General features: G+C 39.2%; 1 non-coding gene across 1 annotated transcript; it reads right to left on the reverse strand.

The window, feature by feature from the left end:
• Window positions 1-1,252: 1,252 nt before the first annotated feature.
• Window positions 1,253-1,359, reverse strand: LOC145077513 (small nucleolar RNA R71). Its single transcript, XR_013693255.1, has one exon. It is a non-coding gene; the product is annotated as a small nucleolar RNA R71 (small nucleolar RNA).
• Window positions 1,360-15,552: the final 14,193 nt, after the last annotated feature.

Genomic DNA, 15,552 nt, shown 5'->3' on the forward strand with positions numbered 1-15,552 from the left:
ATACAACTAAAAACCAACTTAATAATCCGTAATCATTAGCTAGCCATAAGGGAGAAGTGGATTCAAAACTAAACAAGAGTGTGTTTTTATTTATTGAATTTGAATTAAGTTCATCTGATCTTGTAAAACCAGATAAAACCCCTTATTAAACTTGTTAATAAATTAGGTTAATTTAATAGTAAGTAAATTAACTAGAACACCGTTCCCTGTGATCGACACCCGACCTACCCAAGCTATACTGTAATCTGACTAGGTACACTGCCTATAAGTGCATGGTTAGTTAAGTTTGTTAGGCTATAAATATTAAAATTAGTGAGTACTTTTGTGCACAACAAGTTTTTGGCACCGTTGCCGGGGAACGACTTAGTTTTTAGCTTATTTATTTGCATTAAATTGATCGATCCTTCTTGTGGAGTAAAAACCCACAAAAAGTTAAATTTTCAGCAAAATAATTTTTTTTGTTATTCTCAGAGTTCACGACGTGGCATCACTCTGGCCACGACGTGGACAGTTAAGAATTACAGTAGATGTTTTAGTTTGAAGTTAGTTTTTCTTATTTTAGTTCAGTTTTACGTTTTTAGTTTAGCAAGTTGCAGGAGTTCATGACCAGAAGCTCAAGCACACACTTGGTGCCACCACTGGAAGACCCCGGCTCTGCACTTCACAAGAAAAAGACGCCCTTACAAGAACTGAAGTCAGCTTTTTCTAGGAAGTCGGGAAAGAAGACAGGAGAGTCAAGTTCATCAGCGAAGCACAAGAGCAATCTTGAGCATTTGGATCATACACCCGTCCAGACCGAGTCCGAAAGCGATACCGAGCCAGAATTTGAAGAACACACAAGTGAACCCGAGAACGAGCCAAGGAACGAGATGGCAGCGATTGAAGAAATGTCCATGGGAGCTTACAAGAAGCGGATCCGAGAAGATATGGGTCCCGGTTTAGTCCAACCCGCAATACCTTCCACTGCCACATTCGAGCTGAAGGGACACATACTGACCGCACTGAACAACATCCCAATTTTCGGAAAGATCATGAGGATGCTTTTAAGCATCTAGATGAAGTAAATGACATTGCGGATTACTTCAATGTCCCAAATGTCAACAGAAACACAGTCTTGCTTAGGATGCTTCCCATCACTTTCAAAGGAGCTGCTAAGGAGTGGTTGAAAGCACTCCCACCGGGTACAATCACCACTTGGGCTCAAATTCGTGAGCAATTTCTGGACCAGTTTTGCCCGCCATCCAAGATATCCAAACTCAAGAAAGCAATAGCCAACTTTGAGCAACAGCCGAGGGAGTCACTATACGAAGCATGGGAGCGGTACAAGGGCTTGCTCAGAAATTGCCATCAACATGACCTAAATGTGCAACAAGAGATGTCAATCTTTTATGATGGGGTCAATGTGATGACAAGACAACTCCTTGATTCTCAAGGACCGTTGACAAAGAAAAATCCAAGGGAGGTTAAGGAGCTAATTGAAGAATTCGCGAAACACTCTCGCGAATACCACAACCCAAGGCAAGATGGAATCAAAGGCGGTGGAGGGGCCCAAACTGAAGAAATTGCAGCTGTCATGGCCATGCTGAATAACATGGATCGCAGGATAACACAAATCGACCAGTCGATACATGCCATAAGAGTGGGGTGCGAGAGATGCAGTGGTCCACACTTGACCAAGGACTGCAATATAGATGAGTTTGGGAACAGAAGAGCTCAAGTGTGCTATTCTAGTGGGGATGAATTTGATGAGGACTGGAGGAAACCGAAGAAGGAGTGGCTGCCATATGAAGAGTATAAGAAGCAAAAAGAAGAGAAATATAGGCAGACAGGTCGAGGCCTTTATCAAAAGGAGCAGTCACCGGCCGAGAAGAAACCCGACCTAGAGACCATTTTGATGAAGTTTATGGAGGCTTCAGAAAAGAGACACGATGCCACTGATTCCGCTATCATGGAACAAAAAACTTTGATAAAGAACCAGCAAGCCTCCATTCATAACCTTGAAGTACAATTTGGTCAACTAGCCACTCTAGTCCATGCAAAATTGTCCCCGAAGAATCCCGAAGTAAAGATCCAATCTCACGTAATGGCCATCGATACTGAAGAAGATGCAATATCTGAGTTCCTGGAGGCATTGGAAGAAGAACCGCAGCAGCCCAAGAAATCAAGGATCGAAAATGGAGAAAGTGCTGAACCAGACTCGCCATGATGTGGCACTCCTCTGGCCACGACGTGGCGCAAGTCTGATCAAAAATCCTTTGAGCCCAGTCCAACTTATCATCCACCTCTGCCATTTCCCACCCGAGCTACCCTCAGTCAACTGGAGAAGGAGCATTTGGAGTTCGTAAAGCATGTGAAGGGGATCCCAATTAATACCCCCTTTGTCGAGTCTTTATTCAAAGCCTCCGAGAACCAGAAATTACTGCAAGACTTGATAGATACGCGAAGGCAATTAAAGAAGCAGTCTACAGTGATTCTAAGTGAACAAACTTCAAAAGCTGTGTTGGGAGAAACACCAGAAAAGATGGGGGATCCTGGACGCCTCACTCTTCCATGTGAGTTTAGGAACAAAATGAAGGTTAATGCTTTAGCCGATTCTGAGGCTAGCATTAATCTAATGCCTTTTTCATTTTATCAAAAATTGGAGATTCAGAAGATGAAGGCTACAAAAATGAAGATTCACATGGCAAATCGTTCGGTGACACAACCCTGCAGCATTGTGGAGGATATTTTGGTAAAAATTAGAAAATTTGTTTTTCTAATAGACTTTGTAGTCTTGGACATGAAAGAAGATCCGGATGTTCCAATAATCCTTGGCAGGCCATTGCTTAACACTGCTGGAGCCCTAGTTGATATCCGCGAGTCCAAGCTCACTTTGAGGGTTGGAGATGAACAAGAAGTCTTTGGGATAAAAGATGACTTTCAAGAAAATAAAGAAGAGGTGTTCACAATTAATGAAGAGAATGAACTAGAAGAACTGGAAAAGCTTATGGAAGAAGAGATAAAGGCAGTTCATCAAGTCAAGAGGACCAAACCAAGGGCATCTGTTCCGTATGTGATTGAAGTCATAGCTTACAAGAGCCCGCCTTCTTGGGTAAGCGGAGAGGACGAGGAAATGTCAAGTGATGAAGAGGAAGTCACTTCAAGAGTAACAAAGCCGGTGGTGAAAGAGGAGGAGAATGCTATGGAATTCAAGGAACAAACGAAGGGCACAAAACGCAAGCTTGAAGAACATGGAAAAGCTAAAAAGGAAAATTCAAAGAAGGCGTATAAAAGGAGAGTTCAAGCTTACAAGCGGCGATTCAAGGAACAAAAGATCCTGGTGGTAGACTCTTCCGAAGATTCAACGTAGGAGGCACGGAGTCCAGCTCAAGACTCCAAGAAAAAGAAGCGCTTCTCGGGAGGCAACCCGAGTTTGGTTTGCATTTTTCTTTTAAATTTTTTCTCTTTTCTTTCTTTTCTTTCTTAGCTTTTATTTAGGAAAAACATCAACTCATCATCTAATAACTAGTAATTAGTAAAGAATAAGCTGTGGGGACCTTTAAATAATGAATGATATGCAAAGTAATTAGTTAATATGTTAGAGTTTATTAAAATTTTGCATCTGGCAGTTTCCACGACGTGGGCATAGCCATCCACGTCGTGGGTCGAAATGAAAACACGCGATTCTGAAGCAGACTTAAGGTCCACGACGTGGGCATAGACAGCCACGTCGTGGCCTTTAAAAATCAGGGGGGGGACCAATTCCTTAAAACTCTTTGACCGATAATTGTCACTCCCCATTTGGAGACTGCTGCACGAACGGGAACATCATAACCCCACAACCAATTTCTTATTCTACTTCCAATTTCCTTGAAAGATCTTGCCAATTAATCTACTTGGTATGTGTTTTACTCATTATTTTGTAGTTACTTCTTCTAATTTCAAGTTTTCATGATTAGGGTTGATATGATTTACATAAATGGTTGAATATAGTGGTTAATTTTAGATTAAATATCCCTTAAATGGTCATAGGAACAAACCCCAACTATTGATTTTGGTAGATCCAACATGCATATAGTCTGATCTTGAAACTGTGACCGATGCGACCCACGACGTGGCGCAGCCTGGCCACGTCGTGACTTCTGTGAACAGGTTTAAATTGTTTAATGTGTTGGTTGTTTGCTGCTTTGGTTTGCTTTTGTTTGCAGAAATGGGACCACGACGAGCTGTTCAACAGGAGGAAAACCCGATAGATGTAGCAAGCATACATCCCTTATACCAGTTTCCTCAAAACATTCCCCGACCGTTGCTAACTACCTACGAGAATCGGCTTGGATGGTTATATAATAGGGAGTTTGCAATAGCTCCAATTATCGATTGGGGATGGCTTGGTGGAGTGGGAATGGTTGCAGAGTTGACAAGCTATTGGTCGAAAACATACGAAGGGGACCAATTTTCTTTCACTTGTCACGGGTGGAGGAATTTATTCGCCATTCAAGAACCCGTGTACCGGGAATTATCGGTTGAGTTTTTCTCAACCGTATGCTTCGAGGAACGCACCCTTGATTTCACCTACAACCGGGCACTTGTGTTTCGTTTGGGTGGTGTATATCGAGAGTGTAGTCTTCGGGAATTTGCTTGGCGTATGGGGCTCTATACGGAAGTCGAGACGCAATCTCCGTTTTTCATTCCGTTCTTGCTTGGATGTGTGCGGGATTTTGCTCAGGGTACTTTGGATGTACAGTTCTGGTGGGGCATTTCTAACCATGAGTACAACACTCGTGACTCGAGTGAGTCACAAATTCGGAATCCTGTTTTCCGATTTTTGCACCGCCTTATCACCTTTTCAATAAATCACAAGCATCATGGTGATAAGGTCCCCATTCAGAATCTATTTTATTTATGGACTCTTATTACCCCGGGAGTTTGCTGTGATTTACCTTATATGTTGACGAGGTTTATGGGGAAGAAAGCGGCCAATTCTAGGCCTGGGAGCCCGATTACTAGGGGGCATTTGGTTACTCGTCTGGCTAGGTCATATCATATTTTGACCCATGACTTTGTGAGGAATCTGACTCGATTCCTGGACACAGACTTGACCATTCAAGTCTTGGGTGTGATGCGAGCAGTGGTGAATATCGGGGGTCGTTTTGTTATACCGCCGATAGATGACGTGCAGGAGGAGGTGCAGCCGGGACAGCAACCACCAGCCAGACCGCGGCGTCGGAATGTACGGGTTAGAGGTGAAGTTGAGCGAGAGCGTGCTGCTTCGCCGTATGTGCAGGGAGTGCCCACCGACCCTTTTCAGAGTCGGTTGAGAATGTATTTGGATAATCTACGGGGGCATGCCATTTACCATACCCAGCTTACTGAGGGTGTTTATTCGCATTTGGGTGTGACCCGACCACCTTCTATGCCACCACAGTATCCCTATTTTCCGACATGGGAGGAGCTATGGCGTCCGCAAAATGATGGGGCAGGGCCAAGTGGAGCACAAGATCAAGATGATGATTGATTTTATTTCTTTTGTTTTGTTTTTAAGTAGTTTTTTTTATGATGCATTTGGTGTGTGATGTAAAACATTATTAAACTATGATGTTACTTTTTCTTTCTTTTGGGTTGTCCATTTTTTTTAGATTAGCATTGGAATTCTAAGGAACATAAAAGGTTAACTTTCGAGTCGTGTTTGTCTAGTCAAGGAAGCTTAGAGTCGTGAGTCGAAACCCACAATTCAAGATAAGTGTGGGGTGTAGTTGAGAAATATATTTGCATAGAAGCGTCTGAAACCAGTTAGCCATTGGTCAAAGTTGCTAGAGTCACTAAAACAAATAAGCCATTTTCTGATGATGCCCAGTTTCCACGACGTGGAATCCTTGTGCCACGTCGTGGCGCTCTTATAGTTTGAAGAAATTCAGCATTTTGGGTGTTCGCGGTTTCAACCCATATCACGACGTGGCCAACTACCTGCCACAATGTGACCCAGTTTATCATTGCCACATTTTCCCTTACAAATACCCACTTTCAAGAATTGAAGTTTCGAGTCATGTTCGAGGTTTATTTACGTATTCAACCAGTTCTACACCAAGTTTCTATTTTTGGAAGTCCAATTGCACATTTTCCACACTTTTGGAGATGCTCACGCCACTATCCCAGGGGAGTCTGTTCTTTTTTTTCTCCCTTTTCTTTAATTTTTATTTATTTTTATGAATACAATGAGGACATTGTATCAAATAAGTGTGGGGTAGGGGTAGAAAAAGTAAATTGCTAGAAAATTTTGAAAATTTTCAATAATTAAATCTAGTAATATTAATTAGAGCTATAACTGCTAGTATTATGTGGGATGATCCGATGAAAGTTCAAATGTTTAGTTGAGCCAATACACGTTATAGTGCATTTGTGGCCTCCCTTATTTTAGTGAAATCATGGAACAAAAACACAACCCCGCTTGGTTTGAGGGATGCAATATGTTTAGCAGCCTAAACCTGAAATGTATCCAGGAAAATTATTATCATTAGCCAATAAAGGTTGAGGTTGAGCGCCTCTGCTTAAGCATGTAGGTTATGAGTGGAAAAAAAAATGAGTTACATGTAAAAAAAAGAGAGAGAGAATTACGAGAAAAGTGTGAAGAATTTTGGAGCAAATAAAGTGAAGATCAAAAGATCAAAATTCCAAGAAATTTAAAAGTTGAAGATACCAGAAATCAAATCAAATAAGGTGGTGAATTCAAAGAGATCAAATGTCAAAGAAATGAAGAATTCCAAAAGAGCTCCATAGTGGTATCGATAATTGTAATTCTAGATTATGTATGCTTAGGTTGCTCAACTAAAAATACCTTGAGGATAAGGAGGTTTTCTGAGGATGGATTCGGAGGGTTGCATAAAATGAGCATTGTTCGGAAAAAGTGGGCGAGTGTTTATGAAGACTGTGAGTATTTAAAGTATGGGGGTACTTTAGGAAAATTTTAGACACAAAAGCATGCGTTGAGGTCTTGGCATATAATGGCTGAACTAGATTCGGATTGTTCTATGTGGTGCTAGTAATTAAGAATTAAGTTTGAATTTGCTTAAGGGCAAGCAAAGCCTAAGTGTGGGGTATTTTGATATTGCCATATTTATACTTATTTTTAGGTAATATTTAAGTACATTTTTGTTTAGAATAATGATACTTATGACTTTAAATTGTTATTTTCAGCCAATATAAAGGATTTTCGAAGAAAGGGACCAAAAATGCCAAAATGTGGAACATGGGAGGCTTGGAAGGCAAGAAAAGAATAAATTCACGATAAACACTCAGTTCACGACGTGGCAATGAAGCCCACGACGTGGCACGGGTGTTCCAGAAGATAAACATCGCAACGCGGAGGATTTCCTTGAAGGATACAGATTGCTTGAAGCCCACGACGTGGCACCTCTGGCCACGACGTGGCGCGAGTTTTTGAGGATTATATAAGTCCTCCTGATTATTACGAAAAGGGAAGCTTTTGGCAGAAGAAAAAGAGTTCCAGGAGACGAATAAGAACGAAAGAAAGGTACTAGAAGAGGGTTTTCAACACCAAAAGAAGTAAAGGTTTATTTTTAGTAAAATAAGAACATGTCTTTCATTAGTTTTAGCTGTGTTGATTTATCTGCTATGATGAGCAGCTGAATCTAGCTACTCTTGTTTAGCTAGATGAAGCTTTGAACTTATGAATAGTTATATGTTTATGGATTAAATTTAGTTGGTAAAGAAATTGCTTGTGTTTGATTTGTATAGCCTAGCATGCTATTACTCGTTTATCCAATTGCTTGATTGCATGTTCTGTGTAGCTTAGTGACCATTAAACTGCATGAACCTGTTTACCTAATAATTTAGTGAACATTGAATTGTTAGAGCTAGGATTGACCGATCTTAGTTAGCAATTAGAATAAATAAAGCTTAGTTGTGCTAGAGAACGTGTATTGTGACCATAATTGCGTTTATACAAATAATCTTACATAGCATATTTACATTCATATTTAGTTCTGTGTTTAATTATGTGTGAGCATACATGGTTTGACATGAATTAATTAGTTATTGGTAAGATAGAACTAAATTACTAATACAACTAAAAACCAACTTAATAATCCGTAATCATTAGCTAGCCATAAGGGAGAAGTGGATTCAAAACTAAACAAGAGTGTGTTTTTATTTATTGAATTTGAATTAAGTTCATCTGATCTTGTAAAACCAGATAAAACCCCTTATTAAACTTGTAATAAATTAGGTTAATTTAATAGTAAGTAAATTAATTAGAACACCATTCCCTGTGATCGACACCCGACTTACCCAAGCTATACTGTAATCTGACTAGGTACACTGCCTATAAGTGCATAGTTAGTTAAGTTTGTTAGGTTATAAATATTAAAATTAGTGAGTACTTTTGTGCACATCAATTAGTATTAATTTGGTGACTTAAAGAGATTAATTAATTAAGAGGGTATAAACTGTCAATTGTTTGATAGTTACACTTTGGGCTGTAAATCCTTCTTGGATAGAGAGTGGACGGATTCTAGGGCTTGGGATAGCCTCAAATTTGTCCAAGGCTATCTTAGGTAAGGATTATGATTGCTTTAAGGAAAGATTATCCAACTAGGGTTTAAAGGTGAAACCCTAGGAGCCTTACAAGTATAAATAGACCCCTAGGGCAAGGGAAATCGGCACCTCTGCTAAAGTAAAGAAACCCTCGCCGAATTCTAATCCCTCTCCTCTCTCTCAAATCATCCTCCTTGCTAGTTGGTGTTTGTAAGCCATTAGAGGGGTGACAATTGTGACTCTAGAGCTCCAAGACAACAAGATCAAAACAAGAGATTCAAAGGTAAACTTCTAAATCTGATTTTGTATTGTTCTTATATCTAATTAGTCATTAGAAGTCTTGGATTCAAAGCATGTTTAATTAGAGAAACCTAGATCCAAGCATTAGGGTTTGCATGTGCACATAGGAATGTTCAAATGGCCAAAACCCATCAGTTTTCACATCTGTTCTGATTTGCAGGGGCTAAGGGAAAGTGAGGAGATAGAGCGAGGTAGGATAAACTTGATCATGAGAAACAAGAAGTCTTCACCAGTAGCCAAGATCGGAGTTTATCAACTTTTGCTTAGTAATGATGTTAGATTAGATTTGATAAATTGTTGCTATTCGTCTGAGATGACGAGAAACATTATTTCATTTCATGCATTGTTCAGACAAGGTTTTAAATATTCGTTTAATGATTTGAATGGTTCAATTTCTGTTTATAAGAATGGTGTTTTTGTGTTTGAAGCTTTACCTTGTGATGGTGTGTATGAAACAGTGACTTGTGTTGATAGCTTAGGAAATAGTGTACTTAATATTTACTTGTCTAATAGTGTAGACAAGGCATACTTGTGGCATTGTCGTCTTGGACACATTAACAAGAAACACATAGCCCAACTCCAAAAGGATGGAGTGTTGGAATCATTTGACCTAAAATCAGATGATATGTGTGAGTCTTGTCTTTTGGGAAAGATGACAAAATCACCATTCACAGGGTCTTGTGAAAGAGGTGAAGGTCTGTTGGATCTCATACACACATATGTGTGTGGGCCCTTCAGATCAACCACAAGGGATGCTAATCGATTCTATGTGACTTTCACTGACGATTATAGCAGATATGGTTACATCTACTTGATCAAACATAAGTTAGAAACCTTTGAAAAGTTCAAAGCGTTTAAGCATGAAGTCGAAAATCAATTGGGCAGAAAGATAAAGATACTTAGATCCGATAGAGGCGGGGAGTATCTTAGTACCGAGTTCAACGACTATCTGAAAGAATGTGGGATAGTCTCACAATTGACTCCTCCTAGGACACCACAGTTAAATAGTGTAGCTGAGAGGCGTAATCGAACCTTGTTAGACATGGTTCGTTCTATGATGAGTCGTGCCTCACTTCCTATTCACTTCTGGGGGTATGCCTTAGAGACAGCCGCCCACATCCTCAATCTTGTCCCTACAAAGAAGGTTGCCAAAACACCTCACGAAATGTGGACAGGGAAAGTTCCCTCGTTAGCACATATTAAAGTTTGGGGTTGTGAAGCTTTCGTAAGACGAGAGACTCACGACAAGCTAGCAGCTAGAAGTGAGAAATGTGTTTTCATTGGTTACCCAAAGCAGTCTTTTGGATATTTGTTCTACAGACCTAGTGAGAACGTGGTGTTTGTAGCTCGAAGAGGAGTCTTTCTGGAAAGAGAGCTCATATTCAAAGAGGACAGTGGGAGTACCATTGACCTTGAAGAGATTCAAGAGTCCACCAATGAAGGAACCTTAGATGACACTAACACTCAACTAGAGGAAACAGTTCCTGTTGAACCGATTGATAAATCATTACCTCTTCGAAGATCCACTAGGGTGAGTGTTCCACCTGAGTTGTATGGATTTCATATTACTTCAGATGGTGACACATTCATAAGTGACAGAACATTGGTAAACTTAGATGAACCAGTCACTTATAAGGAAGCAATGGCAGGCCCAGAGGCTTCCAAGTGGAAAGAGGCAATGGACAGCAAGATTAAGTCCATGTATTACAACCAAGTTTGGAATTTGGTTGATAGTGCACCAGGTCGTAAGACAGTTGGGTGCAAATGGATCTTCAAGAAAAGACAGACATGGATGGTAATGTGCATACATTCAAGGCTCGACTGGTTGCAAAAGGTTTCACTCAAACCCCAGGGGTTGACTATGATGAGACTTTTTCGCCAGTAGCTAAGATTAGATCCATTAGGATATTGCTCGCCATAGCTGCCTTTCATGACTATGAAATCTGGCATATGGATGTCAAGACTGCTTTCCTTAACGGGAAGTTGGCTGAAGATGTTTACATGAGTCAGCCAGAGGGTTTTGTTGACGCAAAGTTTCCCAATAGATTGTGCAAGCTTGAGAAATCCATTTATGGATTGAAACAAGCATCTCGCAGCTGGAATCTTTGCTTCCATGAGAAAGTCAAAGAGTTTGGTTTCTCTAGAAGTGAAGATGAGTTTTGTGTGTATATCAAGGCTAGTGGGAGTATAGTAACTTTTCTGGTGTTATATGTCGATGACATATTACTCATTGGTAACGACGTTCCAACCTTGAATGAAGTTAAGTCTTGGCTTGGAAAGTGTTTTGCCATGAAAGACCTAGGAGAAGCCGCCTATATTCTTGGGATTAGAATATTGAGAGATAGAAAGAAGAGACTAATTGGACTTAGTCAGAGCACATACTTGGATAAGGTACTAAAGAGGTTTAGTATGGAAAATTCCAAGAAGGGAGAGCTACCTATCCAGAGCAATACCAAATTGAGTAAGACTCAATGCCCGAGTACAGATAAGGAAATAAATGACATGAGTCGTGTACCTTATGCTTCCGTTGTCGGATTGATCATGTACGCTATGACATGTACTTGCCCTGATGTGGCATTTGCTTTGAGCATGGTCAGTCGCTATCAGGGAAACCCAGGTAGAGCTCATTGGATAGCCGTAAAGAATATACTCAAGTATTTGCGAAGGACGAAGGACTGGGTCCTTGTACTTGGTGGCAATGATACTTTGAGAGTAGATGGTTACAGTGATGCCAGCTTTCAGACGGATAGAGATAACTTTCGTTCTCAGTCAGGCTGGGTATTCTTATTAAATGGAGGAGCAGTTACTTGGAAGAGTTCCAAGCAAGATACGGTGGTTGATTCTACTTGTGAATCAGAGTACATAGCAGCAAGTGAAGCGTCGAAAGAAGCAGCTTGGTTGAGGAACTTCATCGGGGATCTCAGAGTTGTTCCAACCATCCAGGAGCCTATGGAACTGTTCTGCGATAATGAAGGAGCAGTTGCCTTGACAAAGGAACCGAGAGATCATGGTAAAACTAGACATATCGACAGAAAGGACCATTTCATCAGACATAGAGTAGAAGAAGGCCATCTTATAGTGAAGAGGGTGTCATCTGAAGATAACCCAGCAGATCCTCTCACAAAGGGTCTGAGTAGGGCTAAGCACATTCAGCATGCTCGGAGCATAGGGCTGAAAGATGACATTAGTTTTAGTAGTTAGATTAGTTTTGAAACTTGTAACAAAATAAATGTAATTGACTTTTGGTGATTAAATAATAAAGTATTGTTATTTGTAAATTTAGGTTCTACCATTGTCAATTGTTTATTATTGTGTTTCATTTTTGCATGTTTTACTTCCCAAATAATGAGATTATTCAAACTCCACAGTCGCTCGTACTTTTGGAAGTAAGTAGTGAATTAAGACTTTCGTGAATTGGATTGCAGATTGTCTAAGGATAGACATAGCAATAGAATTGCTGCAATGTTCATGAGTACTCAGAGAGTGAGATATGAGTATTGGATAAACCCACGCTCAGAGTATTACTTCATGGAATTCATCACGAGTAATACTGAGACGCTAATATCTATAATCTTGGAACAGAGATATATGAGTTGTAATTTGCAAGTCGGCTATGCATTGGTGATACGAAAACGTATCAGTAACTTGGTGTTATAAAACGTATTATCATGTATGGTTTGATGAGTAAAAGACACAAGCATATGAGTCAATGTTTATTCGTTCCTTTTGCCCTAACGGGAAAAGCGATATATGTGGGCCCCTCGATGATTTGGTGTTGACTTATGTGTTGGGCCCAGCCAGGACTAAATTGATGTGTTCAATTAGAAGTCCTATATCATCACAAATCAGAAATCAAGAAACATAGATTCTGGACAAAGAGATTGAATGTATTCCATGTCTTATGTCTAGAGATATCTAGTAGAACGAAGGATTATATGATCACTTATCTTAGGACACGTAACTGACTGGGTCAGAGTTCGGCAACAGCTTTTTGGAAGCTACAATTTACTGGTCAAGTTTAGAAGGCATACTAGCAATTATAGTTACAGACTTATCCAAGTGGGAGACTGTTGGATTAGGTGTCTAAGCCTATAAATATAATTGGTATGTACTTGAATTGATAGCATCACAGTCCTTTTGGGTTGCCCTCAAACCTAGCAACCGGACAAGAAAATTATGAAAGAAGAGATATTAATTTATTATAAGATTAATAAATTAATATAAATTAATTTATTAATATATTAAAAGATTAATATGTTAATTAGAAATCATTATGTTTAATTAATATTTAACTAGAAATTAATTAGAATTAATTTTGGGGTTAAAAGAATTAATTATAAGGTGTAGGGACTAGTTTGCAATTATCTAATAGTTGAGTGGAAGGCTCTAGAACCCCCTCGGAAGAGGGTGGACGAAATCTTTAGGGGAAACCCTAATAATTTCGTCCATAGGGTCTTGGATAAGGCCCTTGGGTTTGCTTAGGCCCTAAGCAAAGGATAACTAGGGTTTCCCTTAAACCCTAGATCCCTCAGCTATATAAGGAGCCTCCTGGTTCATATTTTGGTCACTCTTTCTTTTGAAGAAACCCTAAGGGCCGAAATTTTGCATACTCCCTCTTCCCTCTCTCTCTTCTACTTTCCTTCTTGCTAGTTTGGGTGTGATTCCATTAGAGGCATTACACTTGTGGTGCTAAGCTTCCAAGAAGATCAAGATCAGGATCAAGGGAATTGTCAATTGTTTACTACAACAATTGAAAGGTATGTAAATCCAAACCCTAGTTTGTTATTTTCGAAAATAGCCTCTCTCTTCTATGGTCCTTATTTTGCAATTCAAAGTTATATGTTCAATAGTTAAAACATAGATCCAAAGTAGGTTGCATGTGAACTTAGGAATTGTTTTCTAGTTTATTTGTTTTACCTAAAACCCATCAGAAAGACTATGGGGTAGCCAATGACATTTGCATGAAAACCCACGGGGGTAGCCCATGGCACTTGGATGTTAGACCATGGGGGCAGTCTACGATATTTGAAGGAAATACCATAGGGGTAGCCCATGGCACCTAAATGTGAGACCATGGGGGCCGCCCATGGCATTTCAGGGAAAAGACCATGGGGGTAGCCCATGGTATTTGTATGTATGGTATGTGGTATTTTGGGGGACTCGTTCAGCTTTTTTATTATGGTTTATGTTGAAAATATTTTTCAGGTACTTCTGGTTAGAAGGGGAAGGGCCCGACATGATCATACAGTATCCACCAGTGTTCTAAATTTTATGATTTTGGATTGTACTCTGATAACTATTTTCTACATTGACATACTTTGATGGTTATGAAATGAATGGTTGATGTTTTTGGTTGATTTAAAAGCAAAATTTGTACTTAGTATTTTTGCGAAGTTACATCTAATCTCGGTGAGTGAAATAGAACTCAACCTATCTCAATAGTTATAACAACTACACTGAAACATGTTGATAACACTAAAATCACCAATAGGAAATGGGAGAGCTTATGAGAGAAATGAAGACGACTGGCAACCAAATAAGCAAGAAATAAAGTGAATATATAGAAATGTAGGAGGGGTGCGCCGCGTCCTTCCATATGTCAAAATTTGGGGCCATTTCGTAGGGTGGAAGGGTGGCTTGTGATTGTGCCACTTGTCAGCCATCTAAGGTGCCATGTGGCAAGATCTCGTCGGTCTAATTTTATTATTTTTCTAAAATTCATAATTTTGGCATAAGAACTCCGTTTTCGATGCTTTTAATATCCATATGTAGCTATTGATGAGTACTACAACTTTCATTTAGACTCCGTCGACAAATTTGCATTTTATATTTCGTGTTTCGGTTCAAGGAGGCTTAAACTTTAAATAACGTTGCAAAATTCATAACTTCTTCATACGAGCTCTGTTTTTGAAGTTATTTATATCGCCATTTCAAATTGAAGAGTACTAAAACTTTTATTTAGATTATTTTGGCTAACAATCAACCGATTTTTATTTCTATTTATGTGTCACACATTGTTGTATAGTGTCGCACTCGAAACTTCGAAAAATCATAACTTTCTCATACCAAGTCAGATTTAGGAGTTCTTTAAATGCATGATTTCTTGTTAATGACTACTTCGAATTTCCTTTACATCACTTTAGCTAACAAGAAACCAATCTCTAGTTCACTTTTTATGACGCACATTGTCGTATCGGTTGAACGCGAAACTTAGATAAATCATAACTTTGACATACAAAGTCAGATTTGTGTGTTCTTTATATATCCATAGGATCGTCTTCACGACTACTACAACTCTTATTAAGATTATTTATCCTAAATAATATTTTATCTTTAATTTTTATTTTATCGCTTAACGATAAATTCTATATTAAGGTTTTCTGCAAATATTATATACTAATAATATATGTTTAGATATCGTGCAAATGATAATTATTTATTAGCTCGTAACGCGTACGAAACACGATCACCCTATTCAAGGATTGTATTTATTCGATTAAATGTATTATTATTATTATACTTTAAACTTCTAGCCCGAATTTGCGGGAGTTGCAAGATACCCTAGGTCCATTATGATTCCAAGTAGCATATCCGTCCACTATGTTCATCACGCCAGTAAAACCATACATACATAAATATATGCACACTTGCAACATAAAGAATATCAGTGTCAAGCATGACTCACATTTTCTGCAATTGATTTTAACATCAAACATTTTCTTC

Source organism: Lactuca serriola, chromosome 9 (assembly GCF_051521515.1).
Source record: "Lactuca serriola cultivar US96UC23 chromosome 9, Lser_US96UC23_V15, whole genome shotgun sequence".
Classification (NCBI taxonomy): domain Eukaryota; kingdom Viridiplantae; phylum Streptophyta; class Magnoliopsida; order Asterales; family Asteraceae; genus Lactuca; species Lactuca serriola.